This window comes from Molothrus ater, chromosome 5 (assembly GCF_012460135.2).
Source record: "Molothrus ater isolate BHLD 08-10-18 breed brown headed cowbird chromosome 5, BPBGC_Mater_1.1, whole genome shotgun sequence".
Lineage (NCBI taxonomy): Eukaryota > Metazoa > Chordata > Aves > Passeriformes > Icteridae > Molothrus > Molothrus ater.
The window spans coordinates 33,171,351-33,189,962 of NC_050482.2; the positions used below are offsets into that span (position 1 = coordinate 33,171,351).

The 18,612-nt window shown below is 40.9% G+C and overlaps 1 protein-coding gene across 2 annotated transcripts in view; it reads left to right on the forward strand.

Moving 5' to 3' along the window:
* RASSF3 (Ras association domain family member 3) overlaps positions 1–18,612 on the forward strand; it is a 76,703-nt gene that overhangs the window by 42,512 nt on the left and 15,579 nt on the right. The window lies entirely within an intron of this gene.

An 18,612-nucleotide genomic window follows, 5' to 3' on the forward strand; every position in this document is an offset into this window, starting at 1 on the left:
TAGAAACACGAGTGGCAGAAGTACGAGTGGCTTTGTTGTCTCAATGTCGTATATAGCTGTTTCAAAATCAGCTGTTGCTGTGGAGGAGGTATAGCTTAACACAAAACCGTTCCTGACTGGCTGCTTCTGGTAGGATCTCAAAACTGTCCTGGCTATCTATTTTTAGCTGTTTCCTGCAGGAGTGACACTTCCATTCCCTCTCCTAAGCTTAGATAATATGTTGACTAGAACTCACAAAGGTCTGGAAACACACCGATATTGACGGTTCTACAGATCTTTAGCTAACCTGTAAGAAGGATTTGCAGAGGAACAAACCCCATGGCGCTCCAGCCAGAAGGTTGGCGAATGCCATTTGAGACATTGAGGCAACAGTTCAGAAGACAAGCTGTACAATTCATACAAGGGAGAACGGCTTGAATCACAACTTGCCTCTTTGGAGGCATCCATGTGGAAGTGTCATGTAATTCAGTTCACAAGTAAGTTGTATGCAAGATCAAGGCAAATGGGGCTTTATTAGTTCCTTGGCATTCAAACCACTTAGGGGTTTCTTGTTGCCTTTTCAGAGGCTACTGCAAGAATTTTCAGTATTGAGTGGAGCTGATGCTGTCCCTGACCTTGGGTCATTTGAATCAGAAGATGTTTTTAGAACAGCCTTGCTTTTTAAGAACAAAGGAGGACTGGGAAATTTTGAAAAGTTGGATAAATAACAATGTGTTTGTATGGCCTGTAGCAGCCTGGACTCTTTATGGCAAGGAGTATAGCAGGAACTTGGTTCCACGTTGCTGTCCTGGCTCTCCCTCTGGCATTGGTGGCACTCTGTGAGTGCTCAGTGTAGGGAAGGGAGATGGGTTGTGTCCACTGCTGCTGACTGTGGCTGTGTTGTCAGTTCTATGCGTTTATCTAGAGAAGAGTCAGCATCTTAAGTGTGTTTACTCCCTTACATGGTGTTTGGCATAGTTCAGTTTGTGCCTAGACAGCCCAGGAGCTGCTTAGTTAGAGAAGGCAATCTGCTTTTGTGTCAAAACAGTGGAGAGCTGGGAATGTTCCCAGTAAAGGAGGCTTGGTATTACCTTTTCCCTGCACTTTTGTGTGTTTCTTGCACTACAGAGGTTATCCCATTATCCCCTTGCCCTTTGGAGTTGTGGATACTATAGCATCCTTCCCATGCCCCAGTTGTGCCTCTCAGTGCTTCCTCTTCTGGAATAAAGTGCTGCAGGACTTCTTCAAAGGGCTTTTTCAGCTGGGAAGCTCCTGAGGTAGCTGTGCTCAGCAGCAGGCCTGTTCTGGATTCTGGAAGGATTCTGGCATGCTTTCCCCTAACCATTCTTATCATGAGACACAGATGAAAATGGGCAGATGCATCTTTAATGCATTTATAAACCTCAAAGGATTTGGCTTTCTTTTAAAGCAGGCATCTCGCTTTGCATTTCATACTTTGTTTTTCCTTGATTACTTGAAAATCCCCATGTGGTCCATCCCATCTCTCACCTTTTGAAGATGTTTATTGGAGATGATTTCCAATGATGAGTGGGATTTAGGAATGATTTTTAGAAGGGATATGTTTTATTTCTGCATAACTAGTTTTCTGGAATAGCTTAAATCTGTCATTGGTACTGTAAACAACTCGACACCTTGTGTGAAAAATCTGCTTCTAGATTCATTCTGTGTTGTATGGCAGAGACTGAAAGGCTCTTCAACAGTCTCATTCCCTCCAGATGAGGCACACACTGGAAAATCTTTTATTAAGAAAACCAGATCAAATATGTCTTCATACTAATAATATCTGTGTTTTCTAGAATTAAGCAAAGGGAATGGTGTGTTTTGGTCTTTGCAGTTCTCTGACCTGAATAAGTTTGTGGTGTTTTGGGTTTGGTTTTTTTTCCTTAACCAACAGTTGATATAAGAGGGACAGGGTTGAGAACTTCCTGGTCTCTAAATAAAATGCCCTTCCATTTGTATCTATATCCAGGATACAATCTTTTGTATTTTAACAGGGAAAAAAAATTTTCATTTTGCAGTCCATGTAGGACATAGGATTTAGTCATATATGATAGGTGCTATATTTCAGAACAGAGGATGCTGTTTCCTTCATCTCTTTGCTGCTTTTACCACTCCCATCTTTGGAAAACGGGATTCCTTTGGAGTTCTTCATCATTGTAAGCAGCTAAGTACATGTCTTAGCTGGAACATTCAAATGACTCTTTCCCTAGAAGCAAGGTAAATTGATTGGAAGCATGTTAAATTCTTACCTTCCTCTTAATTGTACTCTGGGAAACTGATAGGCTGTTGAGGAAAGCTGGAGTATTTGTAGTGTCAGGTAAAAACACCTTAAAGCAGGAAAACAGTATTGAATAAAATAACAGAATATTCAAGTTTGTAATCTGGCTAAATTTCAGTATCTTTTGCGTGTCTGCCTTTTATAGAGATGCTTCCTTTCCTACTGAGGATGCCTTGCTTCCTTGCCCCATCTCAGTAACTGCATAACATGACTTTGATGCTTTGAAGGAAGATGGTTCATTCTGCAGGGTGGATTATAAGCAAATTATTTATAAGGAAATCTTGAAGCACAGTCGGAAATGCTTTAAACATTAAGACTGATTAGAAACATTAATAAAGGAAACACTTCTTCTGAATGCGGAAGCGATACCTAGAGAAGGGCAGTGTGACATTTGCAGTTCTGTAATTTTAAAATAGTTTCTGGATAAACTTTGCCCATTATTTGTTTCCAGTAGCCATTGTTTTTATTGTTAATAGTCAACTACTGGACATAAGAGATTCACATTTAAGTTAATTAAATTTATGTCTTTCTAAGTGAGCGTGTGAAAATTCTGGCATGCACCAAACTTATTTCAGTGACCCTGTAATATCATAAAGGGCACATGGTGATTTGCTTAATTTCAAGTAGCATTTTCCCATACTAATTCTCTTCACTACAGGCCTGAAGTCAAAATTTGAATGGTGCTTTATCTAATAAACCTCACAGCTGTCCCTTGCTTTAGAGCTGACAGTTCATTCAGGATGCAGATGAAATGCATTATCTGACTGAAGAAGTATTGCATACAATATTACAGTCTAGTGTGGGCAAACCCACACAGGCTTGACTCTGTTCTGGCACAGAGGTAACTTCTGAGGTTGTCCATTAGCTCCCAGTGAAAAAATTCAACTGGGAACGGGGAGCTTGCCAAGTTTAAAGGCACATGATGAATTTCTAAGGCTGGCTGTCAGTTGTCTGCTTAGGTGTGCCTGATGGCTCTGGCATCAATATTACAAGTTAATCTACAGTTCTATATTTATAATTCTTGACAAGGATTGTCCATGTACAGCGACTGTTGCAGTTGATGTACACTTACATTATTATTGGGACTCTTGGGCTGTTTCCCGAGGCAAGCATCTGCAGTCTTGTGTCAGACTTTCATGCTGGGTCTGCTCTTTTAAGGCCTTCAATCTTCCCAGAATGAAGAATACAAATAGAATAGGAAGGAAAAAAATTTGCATGTGTAGTTAATTTGATTCACCTCTTCAAATAGCTTCACTGGTGGTGAAAAGATCTTACTTCAAAACCCATGTTAATACTCCTGAAGTGTGGATTTCTTCTAGATCTGATGGGTCGAGAGCCTTCGATTTGAGTTTGTACATGTTGAGTTTTTTCCAGTACTGTTCACTCGGGAGCATTTTGAACACTTCACCAGTGGGGGAGGGAAGAGTCTTTTTAGGGTAAAGCAATGTAAAGGAATTCAGCAAGGACTAGGACATGTCATCTGCAGGTGTGCATAGAAATGCTTTAATTTCTTGCAGGAAATTAAAGGAACCAACCCAAATCCTAGAATACGTGTTAATGGAGCATTTGGCGCACATGCTGTGAGTGGATCAAGAAGTTGTTGACTGAGTGGAGCCGGTTGAAGCTTCTGGAGAAAAGTCTTAAAGTACTCTGTGTATTGCCTCCTGTACTGCATGCACCTTGTTCTGCTAGCTTAGTTTTTCTTCTAGGGTTAGTTTCCTGACACATTATTGAGCTGACTTTCATTCACCAAGGGTTTGATGAAATGCTGTGAGCCAGGGAAGGAGGTCAGACCCCACAGATGTAGGGAAGTGAAATACTCCTTATGTCCTTGGGAGCAACAAGTTGCTGGGTTGTGTCACACCTAGGAAAACCTAACACTCATGTTTGACCAGGTCTGGGTGATAACACTGTGGTGTTTGCTCCCTAGAGCAAATGAAAGCTATTAGGACTCTTGTGTGACATGAATTGATGGCTGTGTTGCCCAGTGTAACATTGGTTCCATCTATCCCTTCCTTAAGCAGATACAGCCTTTGGTGGGGCTGTAGTGTGTGAGATCAGGGAACTCCAGTACCATGACTTATCTAGGAAAAAAGGGAGTTGGGCTGTTTGAGTATGTGTGCCAGCAAAAAAGAATCTCTGTTTGGAGATCTTTAAGCTTGCCAGTCAAGATGCCTAGGAGGTGAGAAGGCTGATTGGGGTGTGGAGAGTTTTGCAATGCAAGGACTGGATCCTGTCCTGTAGCTCTTGGCAGTGACATGTGTCTGCAGGGGTGCCTTGGTGTTTCAGAGGAGCTGCTTGAGCTTGAGCAGCGTTTGTATGCAGTAGCTTGGTACCAGCCATGTCAGAAGGCAGAGAACTCGTATGGGGGTTTTCTGCATCATACCGTTCACTGCTTGTGCTTGCCTCTCTTCTCGTTATTTTCCCAGCTCTCCACGGTAGATGATTGACTAGACAATGTTGGGTTTTTTAAAATAATGCCTTTCTTTAATGGTGATTTAAAGTGACACACAACACCATGCAGTGCCGTCTACTTACAAGTCTTGAGCATTAAGAAAATACGTGGTAGCTTCAATTCTAAATTACTTGCTATTGGGAAATCTAAAATTGGATGCACTGGCTTCAAGTCTGAAGATATTATCTGTCTTTCAGAGAGATCTAATGAAGAGTGTCTTTTTTCCAGAAGTACTTTCATTGTTAATCTGAATTGATATTATAGTGCATAATAGGTTCTTTGAAGCATTTTGTCATCTCATAAACAACTCTTCTAAGTGCTCTCCGTCTTTTGTCTTGGTTAGAGGACTCTTCCTTCAGCTTTGTTAAAATGGCAATAGATGACATGTCAAAAAATGGCAGAAAAATTTCTCTTATTTTAAACCAAAAAAATCTGAGGTGAAACTACCATGTAATCTTTTTCCATATATTCATATTTCACTTTTGCTGCTGCTAATGGAAGCTAATTTTTGTTGAAGTCTAACCATTTATTGCTTAGTACTTAGAAAATACTTAGGCAGGTCATCTGCTCTATTCAGAAGTAATTTGTAAATATACTGAATCTGTCTGCCAAAGTTAGCTTAAATGCCATTTGAGAAAGACCAAATATGCAGAGATACCAAGCTTGCAGAGAGTGATTAGGGATGTTTTGTTTTCTGTGTTATTGCAGGCATATCATGGTATTAAATGTAAAGACAAGATTAAGCATTAAGTTTTAAATTCATAGTTCTTTTGAACTTTACTGTGCAAATAAGTTTTGTTGTTACAGGTTTGATATGAAAAGAATGAAAGGATTTTTTTCTTCAATGCAACTGACAGCTCTTTTTCCTACACCTTCAAAATAGTTGATGACAACTTCAAGCACTTGACACCTGTGAAAATCAGACTTCAAACTCTTGAAGTTTGGAAAAGCCTTTCAATCTCCTGACCTGTTAAATGTGATATTGAAATGAAAAGTAATTTGGAAAAAGGACTCAGGGTCTGTAAGCCTCAAATGTAGCACTACATTGAACTTTGTCTCTTTTATAACCACTTCCTAAAATGCCTTAACTGCTGTGACAGGTAGTTTTACAGAAAAAAGAAACCCTTTTTTTTGACAGCAGTGCTTTCTTAGAAGCTTGCTTTACATGTAACAATAGGAGCACCCTTGCCTTTTGCTTCAGCTTTAATTTGAAGTTAGTCAGTGGCACCCAGCAGGTTCCTTTGAGACATGCAGTGGGTGCAGTGGTGGCTGCCCCCAGATACATGAGGACAAAGTGCACCTCTGTAGGAAAAGAGCTGTCTTTCCTTTTTAACATGCATTTTAAATCCCTTCAGCTTTTTTAACTGTTGAAAAGTGAAATGCTGCTTCCTTTTTCCTTGGCTTTCACAGTGAGTAGAGACAGACTGATCTCGATTATTAGTTAGCAGCAACCAACTCTTTTTGGTGCCTCTAGATCACCAAACTGTACTTCCTCCACTGTTTTCTCTTATTTACTCTATTGTATGACCAAGGAAGCTGTACTTAAGTCACAAATCTGCTGACTAGTTGCAGTTGGTTCTTTATCTTCATTTCCTTTTTTGCTGGCTGTGTAGTGTGAGTAGTATCTTTAGGGAAAGGAGGAAATTGAAGTGATGTTTGTGCAGGCCAGACTGCTATAGCTTACCTTCATCTGTCTTCTCTGGCCCAGGAAAGGCAGGAAGATCAAATCATGTTTGTTGTACTAAACCAGAAGGGTAAACTGTAAACTAAGGCTGAGCCTTCCTGGGCATGGTATTGACTTCTGGAGAGTTGGAAGTCAGAAGTGTAGCTGTCTGTTTCCTGGCCTTCTGAATATCTTTAACTGGAACTGAGGAGTATCTGTATGTCCTGGACCATTGAACATTTCTACTGGAATACAATATAAATGGCTTCCCAACTGCTTCTCCAAAGTGTTTCCTCCCTAGGCATGGAGGCTGTGGTGGTGTGACTTTACTAGAAAACAGTTTTGTTATGGTGAACCATTGCCATGTCCAAAGAGCACCCTGGTTCTGAGGCATTTGCGGTGCAGGGAAGTGCTCATGATGTAGGAGCAGTGAGTGTGTTTGCCTTCCACTAGTGGCCTGCATCTATTTTTGATTCCTCTTCCCCAGCCCTACCTTAGCTGCTTTGGGTTTGTTTTTTTATTTGCTCCCTGTGAGGACTTCTGTTTGCACATCTCCTGGGTGGAGCAGGATTGCCTTTTCCACCATGGTTTGAGTACTCACTACTATGTCTTTTCCAAGCTGTTACACTGACTCAGGCTGTGTTGCAGCTTGAGCCTTTAATCTCCTCCCTGCACTACTACTTACTTTTTCTTTGATCTCTGGTTCCTCTTAGAGCCATTTCTTTCCTTTGTCAGATACCACAGCTACTAACCTGCTCTCCATGCAGGTACTTGTAGCCCTCAGTATTTACTCTCTGTAGCTGTTTCCTTCCCCAAATGTCAGTGTTTGTTTTAATCCATGTGGGATAGGTCAGATGATCATCTGCACTTTCTTCCTGACCCACTGTATTTTGGTCCAACCAGCTAATTTACATTCATCAAGTCTGTGCCTTTCAGAAGCCCTGTGTAGGAGGCCACTGTGTTTTTCCAACCAGATGAAATTGCAGGAGCCTGCACCTCCTGTGTCAGTGCAGCCACATCACAGGCTGAGACACCCACGCTTGGCCTTCCCCAGATGTGCTCGGAGCAGGTGGGCACTAAGCCAGTTGCTCTCTGGGTGGCTGTGAGCTGTCCTTCAGAGGTCTGCTGGTGAAAACAAGATGGGGCATGAGAAGTCTTTTATGCAGGGAGGCTGTCAAAGAGGCTTCTACTCCCTTCCTGCCATGGGAGTGGAGGGGTGTTCCAAATTCCTCATCCTTTTTTTTTCTGCAGATGCCCTCACTGGGGTGGTTTCTCAGTTTGCCCTGACCCCAGGTGGTATGTATTGCCCTTCTGATCTGCTGGCAGCTGCTTGCAGCAGCCCTATCCTGATGTGTAACCTGCTCTTTACTTTGCAAAAAGTTAATGTTCCATTATATCTCCATGCATGCCTCAGCCCAAGGGTTTTCAGAGGGAAAGTTGTAACATCAGGGCTGTATCAGAATTTACAGTGTTGAGAGAAACTTACTGATAAAGTAGATACTTTAGTTAAAATAGAAGATACTTGTCTTTATCTTCTAATTCCCCAGGCTGTAGCTGTGTGTTGGTGCTACTCAGGGCAGAATTCTCTGAATTGTTCAATAGAGGCCAATGTGAGGAGCAGCATTGCCTCAGGGGATTGTATGGTTTAAAATACACCCCTGCTATAAATGGCAACAGATGGTGGTGGGATTCTTTGAGGTGGACTTTATTCAAACATGACTTTCAAACAGCTATCCCACCCCCCCTCTCCACCACCCCTTCCCATCCCTTCTGAGTGCAAGTTTTTGGAAAAGGTGTCAAAATGAACAACGGAAGGTTAACTTTGGTTTTTGTTTTGCAGCTGCAAGGAAAACACTGTAAGACCTTGAGTTTCCTTTTTCTGTGGTGGCAGACTTAGCTCTTTGGTCTCTCCCAGTGCCACTCTGCCTATTACTCAGATTAGGGAAATGTAAACAAGGGTGCAAGTGGGGTTTTACAGTGTGTCTGTGTATTTTTAATGCAGACCATATTTGTTGAAGGGTTGCCTGGCACGCTGGGTTTGGTCCCCTCAGTACCCAGGAACACAGAAGCTGTTCTGTTAGTTTCCAGCTGATAATTTTTCATTTGCTCAGGGAGGGCATCCTGTTACATTGGCTTCCACACTGTATCTGATTACCCCCGAAACATGAATGTGGTCATGAACACTTAGCCAGATACACTATCTGCTCACACTTTTCTTTATTATCCTTTCAAGTGGTTTTTTCGTTGTTGTTGCTCGAAGGGTTTTTTTAAATTTTAGTTTTATTTAATATCCTTTGCAGCAAGACAGATGGTAGTTAAACTGATTTTTCTTTTAGTTATTCTTTACTTGGTATCCCTACTTAGATTAGGCCAACTCTATTATGGGCTTTACTTCCCATTTCTCCTTATTTCATTGTCTGCCTATATTCAGGCAGAAATTGTGCCCTTTTTTGTAGTTTTTGTTTGGTTGGTTTTTGTCCTTTATAGCAGGCTGTTAATGCTTGCTGCAGTGCAGGGCCAGATATTACAAAATAGAGTCTCAGTCCTCAGAGGCTGTAAACAGAAGGAGTAATTCTTGCTTTTTGTTTTGCCCTAGCCAGATAGATTAGCTCTCATGTGCTTTAAGTATGTAGGATTTGCAGATCACTCTTGACCTGTCAAAATGAAAGCCAGCTGTAACAATTTGATACCTGTCTTGTGGGTTGAAACAAGAGCTGTGTTTTCTAAAGCTTGGCCTGCTATTTGGAATGCCAGGCTTTCTTTGAGAGAGTGGAAGTTTCTTTGGCAGATTTTTTTTTTCCTTCAGTAGAGACCCTGGAGCAGCCACTGTCTGCAGTGTCTTCTATATGTGTGGTGGGCTGACCATACTTTCTCCAGGGCAGCAGAAAACTTGTACTACTGCTTTTTCTGTGGGCTTCAAATGGAGCTCTGAAATAAGCTGAGGGTGTTTTAATACTAAAACACTGACTTCAGATTCAATACTTGTGCTTGAAAGCTGTGAGTTGAACAAGTGAGAGAAGAGTGCTATGGTCTTGCTGAACTTGAGGTAGCTCCCATCTTGTCAGATGCCTGGACAATGCACTGACATGGTGCTGAGGTAGAACAGAGGAGAGCATTAGTAACAAGGAGAAAGCAATTACTGTCTTTCATTTGGGAGCAGGAATGAAAGTGATAACTGAATCTTAAAAAAACATCTAAAGCAAGAAAATGTTTTGAAGACCATTTGTACAAAAAGCTAAAGTAATTCTTCCCCCAAGAGATGAGAGCTCTTGAAAAAAAAAGTCTTTTTAAGAGTTACCTATGCTGCCATCAATTTTAATAATAAAGTGAGAAAGCATGATTCCTTTTTGCAGTGTTTCATCTGTTCATGAGCTTATTTTTCCATTCAAGTTCAATTCCACATGTTCTAGTTTACCACAGATCTTTTAAAAATGAGTAGTTGTTTAGCAGAATTCTTGTTGAGTTATGAGTGTGTGTAGGTATATATATATATATATATATATATTTATATATATATGCATGCCAAGGCTTAATATTGTAAAGTTAACTGTAACTATTTCATCTGAAAACATCTCACTGTCCTTAAGTGTAAAGTCTCGTCATAGTCTTCATAGATATTTAATGAATCCTAGCTCTGTGGTATTCCAATTTTATATTGTGCTTTCTAGGTAATAAAATAATTATTTTATAAATGACCATATTGAAGTATTTCTCTGCTTATTTTTAAAAACACTTGATAGCTAAGCTCAAAGCCATCGTTATTATTCCTCCTTGTCTCTCTGGGTTACGCTACAATTTTTCATTACATTATCACTTGCCAGCATCCCTCCCACAGACTCTTTGCCTCATCCAGCACACAGAATATAGGCTGCTAATCTTGATGAGTCTTTCCCCTTCTCCTTATTGTAGAGTATGTGGCATAAAGCCATAAATTTCCTGCATGGTACTCAAAGCTTGCTTTAAAAGAAGAATTAATCATTTCAGCAGGGATTTTTTTTTCCTATGATATTTCACAAATGTTTGTGAATGTGGCTTCCAATAATAACATATTAACAACAGCTTCTTCCCTTCTGCAAGTACACCACTGCTCATGTTTCTGGCTTTAAGTCAAAGTGTGTTTTGTGTTGTGATTGAGTTGGGTGATCCCTAGCTGCTTCACCTCGGGCTCTGTGCATGCCTCATCTGACAGTCATCTTGGTTGGCCAGCCCCACTTTGGGACCTGCTGTTTCTCTCTTGCACATTGCTGATGATGTTCCCATTTAATATGGAAGCTGAAACATAAGAAACATGTAGATACCCATATGAAGTGAAAAGCCAGATCTGTCTTAGAGGAGTGTTTGGCAATTACTAATGGCACGTGCTGGGGAAGAGTAAGAGGAACGGGGCAATTATGCAGTGATGTCCTGACAGAACATCCCAGCCTCTTCGATTTGCAGGCTGGGATGTTTTTTCCTGGGAGTTATCTGGTTGCTTTTGTACCCATGTAGACTTGTAGCATCCCTAGAGTGCTGTGACATGGAATTCCACAGGTCCACTTGCAAAAATCACACTTTCTATGTTTTTGAAGTCTGCCTCTTGTGGATGTGACTGGAGTAGGATTCAGCTCTGGACTGAACGCTCATATGCAGGTGTGAGAATGCAAGTGTCTCACTGATGGTGTTGGCAGCACAACTAAGAGCCATTCAGCTCACCACCAAGTCAGCCTGTGGGCTGGAACTCAGGACTACTTCTTAAACCAGAGGTAGCTACTGTTGTCTGGGGCACTGCTGGATGTGTATCCTGCCCAGTCTCCTGTTGCCACTTGGTAGGTTGCAGGCATCCAGCTAAACCTCTGACGTATCTGCCTGCCCTGTGCAGGCATTGTGGATGTGCTAGGATTTCTCACATATGGCACTTGTGTTTATCTTGTGGAATTGGCTCCTCTGTCCTATTGCATCACCTGGTATGGGAATTAAACTGTTCAGGTGTTCTGATCAGATCAGATTTGATCAGTGTCTTGTGTCCTGCCCTGTCCCCCCACTTTGCTCCCTCCTCTGTGTAGTAAGAATTGTCCTCTGCTTCTGATCTGGTTAGATCTACTGCTGTGACAGATTTCTGCATGTATCTCACATTGCAGAGAACTTGTCTGGCTTGTGCTTGCTTTGCTTGCAGATGTGAGTGTTCTTGACTCAGCAAATTCTAATAATTCTCAGGTCTCAAGTCAGCTGCCCTAAAACAAGGGAACCTGCCATTAGCAGGTTCTGTGGATATTTTTGTGCTCTAAACTCCTTTTCAGGGCAGGGGTAGAACCTGTTCCTGCCAAGCCAAATTCACTTGAGAGGTTCCTCTTGCTGTTTCTTCCTTCTTTGCTGGGCTTCTTCCAATTTCTGCAGCAAGGGATCTTACAGACCCAGCCTCACAGTTACAGCCGCTTGATGGAAGTGTCAGCACAGAGCACCTAAAAAGGCTTGTGTTTGCAAGTGTGTGAGGAAGGTAGTGCTATGTGTAGTGTGGAGAATAATACACTGATGGTAATGCATAAATGAATTAGTTTGTACTATAGTTCTGTGGATGAGAGTAAGTCTTAACAATGCTGCTCAAAAAGATGGATGCATTTATTTAAAGTGTAGGTGGACCTTGAATTGAGCAACGATTCTGGAACAGCGCTAAATGCATCTCTTTCAGCACACGGTCCTGACCTACTGTGCCTGTGCCAGCTTTTCCCACTGGTTCCCTGTCATTCTCACGAACTCCACAGCTTTCCCTTTGCAGTTGCAGCTGCTGCAGGGACACTCAGAAGAATCTCTGTCATGGACAAACCCATTTCCCTGCAGCTTCTCCCTCTGCTCCAGTGGAGCTGTTTGGCTGAAGTTTTGGGAGAGGAAAAAATGTCTTCTTGATTCGTAATGTTGTGAACCTTGGCTCAACCTTTTTAACATTAGTTGCAGTTGTTATCAGCTAAAAAATGGCTGTTGCCATCTGTGCAATTTCAGTCAATATGTGCTTGTGTACCCATAGAGGTAATGGTTTGTGTTCTTTTAAAATAATCTGTTCGCAAATTATTGTTGCAAATTTGACTCCTGGGTGTTTGCTGTATTTATCTTCTGAGAGCATTTTTAGTCCCTTTCCTTAGTTTTATTTTCAGTGAAATATACTTAAACCCATTACTTAGTGGTTGTGTTCAAGTTCATAGTAAAGCTTACAGCCTACACTTGCTGAGTGCTTCACATCCAAAGGGCACACAATTAAAAACGTACAAATTAAACCTCATCTTAAAACTACATGTGTATTCATGACAAAATCAGAACTGGCTCTTCATTCCTGGTTCGAGTGCTGGAGTGAAAAATACAGACTTTCCCTATTATCCAGCTGCAGAGACAGTAAATTAGAGGCCTCTTAAGGGGCCAGGTGTCCCTTGGCAGTATTTTGATGTCTCTAGTTTCTAATAAACAAGCTGGATATTGGGAATTTCTAAGTCAGTCTGGGTATGAGGAGTGTTGTGTTCTGTTATTAATAAATCTAAATAAGCATTGCTGTGCTCCTTTGCCTGCTCTTTCTTCTGTTAATCCTTAGTTTTTAATCTTCAACTGGATTTGTTCAGTGCTTTTGTACTTCAAAACTATGCAGTCACTTAAACAGCTTGAATCAAGACAGCAAATATCAGCAAGGGCTTGGACAGAAACTAAGATCATGTTCTGCAAACAGCTGTTGTGGTGGAGGGTGGTGGTAGCCCTTTCAGTGGGAGTACTCTGTGAACTGGAGCAGTCAGATCTGGAAGCTCTTGAAATGTTAGAAAAGTTAATGTGAGAATCAGTATTCTAGTGCCAGCATTCCTGATAACTTGGTATTTCAAAACATCCCATTAAATGGATGTATGGGACTCGGTGTAAACTGGAACACAAGAGTGCTGAGGTTATGGGTGCAGGGATAATGTTTTCTTGGTCTGTGTAATGTTTAGAAAAGTTTTGCTAAGCCTACTGTTTACAACTGATTTGCAAAATATTCCCAGGAATGTACAGTTGCGCTGGCAAATTATTCTCTTAACCAGTAGTGGTTTGCAAAGAGATCCCAGAGGGAGTAGGAGTGTAGTTACGACCAGTTCTAATACACAGGAGCGTGTCTGATGCTCCCAGTTAATGGGCAAAGGGCTGGCATTCTGGTGCCTACCAGCAGTCAGTTGGTCATCCACCTAGCATCTATTATTAATTTATAAAAGAATCTGCTTCTGCAGTGAAACTTACTCTGTTATATGATTCATTGACAACACCTGAACTAGCTAAAACAAGGGCATGACCCCCTGGTGATACTACATCTGCCAGTTTACATGCACATGAATTCCCTTCAAAGCATTTAGAGATCAGGTTGGGTACAGGTGTTCTGGTAGGAAAACCAGATAGTGGTGGCTGGTGGTGTCCTGAGCTGTGCCAAGCAGGAGAGGAGGGGCAGTGGGGTTAGTTCTGTTGGAAAAAATAGATTATTTCCTTCCCAGCTTCACCCTATATGTCTTGGAGCCTGGAGTTGGGACTCTGGTGGCAGCAGGAGAGCACAATGCAGAGTCTGCACAGTGTCTGCCCTCCTGTCAGATGCAGAGGGTGCTTGGCAAAGCCTCAGCCCAGAGCAGGCTTTTTGGCTAGCTTGTGTATGGGCTGGGTTACTGCTGTACACCTGTGTGGGAGGGTGGCTGGAAGCAGGTGTGCTTCATTTCTAACATAATTTTGTGGCCATGTAAAACTGCTTAGGAGTACAAAAAGCAGAGAGCATTTTCTCCTTATGTTACCAGTAACAGCAAGATGTTGCTGGTTTTGATCACTCTTTCCTCAGGGTACTACTAGACTTCTTCTGCCTTACTAGAAATGTGGTATTTCCTAATCTGGTTAAGCCTATAAGATGTTTGAGAGTCTTGTTAATTTTTCAATAATGTAAATTAGTTAGATGTACAAGACTGAGAAACTGCAAACAAAATGCACCTTTACTGAAGCAAAATTGGAAGGTGTGGTGGCACCCCAAGTTGTATACCCCACAGCTTTATCTTTTCTTAGGATCTCATACCTCCTTTGTAGTTTGCTTGTTTAGATTGCCTGTGCTCTTTTTCTGAAATGCTGAAAAGCTGTAGCTAGCTTCTTCCCACTTTGCATCATAAAAACTATTTGCTTAAATGCATGTAGTAAGCTCCCTTTGTTCCTTGTTCATGTTTCCACACTTTGATGTTGCCATGCTATTTTTTCAGAAAAGTTACCATTCCTGCATATGTGCATATGTTGGCATCAGTGTGTGTCACCTTAGTCAGCCTATGTGAGTAACTACTTTGATTTTTGTTAATTTTTACTAATTAATAAATGAAGAATCCTGATGATTTCATTAGGATTTCCTAATGAATGGTCCTAATAATCAAGGACTGTGCTCTGCCATTTTGAGAGAACTTTCTTATACTCGGGATGCCATTTAATTTTTGTGTAATAGTGATGCTTATTACTGGGCTGCTGTAACTTTCAACATTCAAAATGTGAGACAGAAGTGACCAGATGCTAAATTAATGCATCTTAAACACCCTCTGCATTGTTCTCTTGTCTGTAGTTTCCAGTTCTTCTCCTTGTGTTATAATATGGTGGTGCTACATAGGGGAACACCCATGTGTTCCTCTCCCCATTCCCTACCCCTTGCAACCTGGCATTACAGAATAACTTTTTATGTGAACTCACAATGTTTGTCGATTGGAAAAGTTTTTGCTAGCACATTATGCAAAGGACATATTGGTAGAAATTTGGCTGAATTTGAGTGTTCTGGCAAAATTGCCTGTACAGGTTTGGAGCAGAAGAAATACCAATACTTTAATTAGTTACACAGTTTGATTGAGGTAAAAGCTGAGACCCTTCACATGTGGCAGTTAGAGAGGTCTTGTTAGTGGACCTGTATTATATATGCTCAATGGAACAGTGGATGTGAACTGACTGGCCTGATTAGAGGCTAATGCTTTTGTCTGTGTCAGAGGTTCCAGATAGATTCTTAATTTTTCCAGCTCTCAAAAAGATTCCCTTTACTTTACAGTTTTAAATGTGCATGTGTATATTTGTAAGCTAAGAATGCCTCCTGTGATCTATAAACTGCTAGTAAGATAAGATAGAGGTATAACTTAGTACCTCAACAACTGTAAGTTTAAAGACATAGGCAAATGCTGTGTTCCCAGTTGGGTGACGGTTTGTTTTTAGGTTTTTTTTAACTTTTATTTTGATCTCCTTTTAAAGTAGTGTTGATATCTGATTGCATGCTTCATTTTATTGGCTAAAACCATGAGTTCTCAGTATTTTCTGTTAAAGTACAGGAAATGTTAACAAAATATTTCTGATACTTGTATTAAAAGGCAGTTGTGATTTTGCTTTGCAGAATTTATTGTTTATTTGAGGAAATTTTGATTGTACTGGTTTCAGCTTATCTGATGCTTGTCCATAAGGTGACCCATCCTTTTCAATGTGTTCTGTCTTCTGAGTGTTTTCTTAGAGGGTGTGGTGGTACTGATTATCCTTATTACCTCTAACAAGGATATTTTTTTTTAATGAAAAATTCTACTAGACTCTTTTGCTTCCACCTGAAATGCCTATCAGCTCTAGCAGATCTCATACCTTCATATGCTTCATAATTACATTTCCTGAAGCAGAAGTCAGGCTTAAGGAAAGGTGGAGTAGCAGCAGTGCTTCCTTGTGCCTGTAACATCCTGCCCATAAAAGCAGGGAAATAGCTGTTTGGAAAGGAAAAAAGAACAACTTTTTGAACTTTATGTTGTAAAGTCAACACATTCTCCCATTTGCTCCTTAAGAACAAAGCATGTAATCATTTTCCCCCTTCTCTGGTTTCCTGGTGGCCATTCTCCAGCATGGCAAAATAACTTGTGTTTGGAGTCAGGCCATGGCATCAGGTTGTAAGCAAGCAAGCCCTGTTCTCCAGTGCAGCCTAATTGCTGTTCTCCTGACCTTTCCTCAGATGGAGAGTTTGTTTATCCAGCTTTTCCTGTGGGATATTCATTAACCATGTTCTGAAGTCGTCTGTTCACACCTCCCTTGAACGCATACTGGTTTGGCCTCCTACTCTCTTCTCTCTCCACTCTGTCCTGCCAGTATTGATCTAAATAGCACTGCTATCACTTTTGTTCATGCTATTAAAAAAAGAAATGTCTGGGTGTAACAACTGTCCTGTAATTCCGAAGTGATTCCCTACTGCAGAATGGTCTGCCCAGATGCAGAAGCTGTGAGTTGATGAGAAGGGAGCAGCATGCTCACATGAGCTCTGGAGATGTTAGTGGTGTAAACTGTCTGCTGATACATGGCACCAGGCTAGCACAGTGTTTGGGTAAGATGGTGCCATGAGGTGTTTATTGCACTGTAGTTCTCTCATGCTGCAGACTTGGTTGATGCTTGTTTATATTATCTGTGGGGGTTTTTTAACCTGTGCAAAAATAAAACAAAACCCTGGCTTTCCCTTGCTAGTTCTTCTGTTTTCAGTTTGTTTATTCTGTTCTTTTTCAACTGTTAAAAGAAAAAAAATACCTTATTCAACCTATGTAAGAAAGGAGCCTCTTGGATTTGTGGAAGCAATCTGCTGGCTGGTAGTGGTTCTGTTACTGGATGAGGACTGTGACAGCTGACACTGGTTTCTCAGACAGTAGTAGCATCTAGCAGAGAAGCAGGCATATGGCTAAAAGCAGCTGTCTTTTAAATTGTCTCAGCATTGGAGGCACCTGAATTCATTTGTAAGAAATTAATGTGCTCTGTGTGTGTATTCTGGAAAACAAATTCATACTGAAACTGGGCAACAAGTGTATTTTTGCAAAAAGGGTTGAAACACAAGTTGGTGGCAGTTTTCAGTTTTTGCAATGGTAATAGTATGCTTTGTCTTTCTTTTTAGAAAATGTAGAAGTTTTGAGGAGACTTGTCCTTTTGTCAGTCTCATTCTGCTCACAACTGAATTGCTTGGTAGCCTTAAATATGTGTGTGATAGATAAAATCCAGGTGGTAGAAAAACAAGAGATTGAAACCCCTGAGAAGCATGCTGATGAGTTTATTCAAGGCATAATCTTGCTGACTCAGTTGGTTGGTTTGCTCACAATGCAGAGATCCGAGGATGGAGTACCGTCTTACCAGTGTGATCTTGAGGTCACTAGGACATGGGCTTTGGTGGGTGGTGGCATGGGGCTCGAGGGCTGAGGTCCAGCAGCCAACTGCCTTTACCAGTTTGTTCTCAGCTCTGAATGAATGCTCTACTGCATCTCTCATCCACAAGATGAGAGGAATAACTTAAAATGGGGAGTTGCAGCAAAGAGTCCAAGAGTGATCCAAGCCTTTTATTCTCCTTCTTACTGGAACAGCAATCAGATCTGAGCTCTGAAGTCTAAATAAGTTCTAACTGGAATTCCAGTCAAATTGAATGAAAGTGGAGAAAGAACTGAAAAGTTCCTCTTTGCTGCAGCTTTGAGATAATTGCCTAAGGGGTTCTAATTTTTTTTCTTTCAACATTTGACTTCTTAAGGCTGAGGTTTACAAAATAGAGGTAAAATCCTATCATAAAGGTCAATGTAAGTTTACACTACAGTATTACATGGTCACCTAGTTTGCCCCCATGCTCTTTTCTTTCTTGAATTTTTGTCAGATCAGTTCAAGCAGTAGTAGGTAAAGCTAATGATTACAGTATGCTGGTTTAGAAATGTCTTTTGGCTACTATCTGATTTTTAATAAAATGTGGTAATTAAAAGGCTGTAGCAAAGGGTACAGTCATTACAGTTTTAATTGTTAATGACATGTGCCAGGTGATTTAAATTTTCTGGAGCGTGAAAGATGGAGGAAGTTTTTCATGCAGGCCAGGCTGCTGGGGTGCATCCTTTTGTCTGCACCATGAAATATCTAATTTGGATGTCTCTTTGAAGGGACTGGTTTTTAATATTTTTGTGAAAGCTCTGTAGAGACTTAATTGCACAAATTGCAGTGAGAGAGGTCGTGTTGGTGTAAAAAATTTTTCTATGGACTTATTTCATGAAAACCTAACTTGTTTTAAAGTAGAGCCACAGTCAGTGTAGACTGCTAGATTTTGGATTGAGTTAGTTTTTTAGCTCTGTTTTGCATATACATAAAGCAGCAGTTACATAGGTTGACTGTAAATGCATGTGATGGTTTTATTGTGATCATATTTAACATACTAAGAAGATATTTCTGCTACTTTGGCTTAGAGATTGGGTACATTACTGAACATAC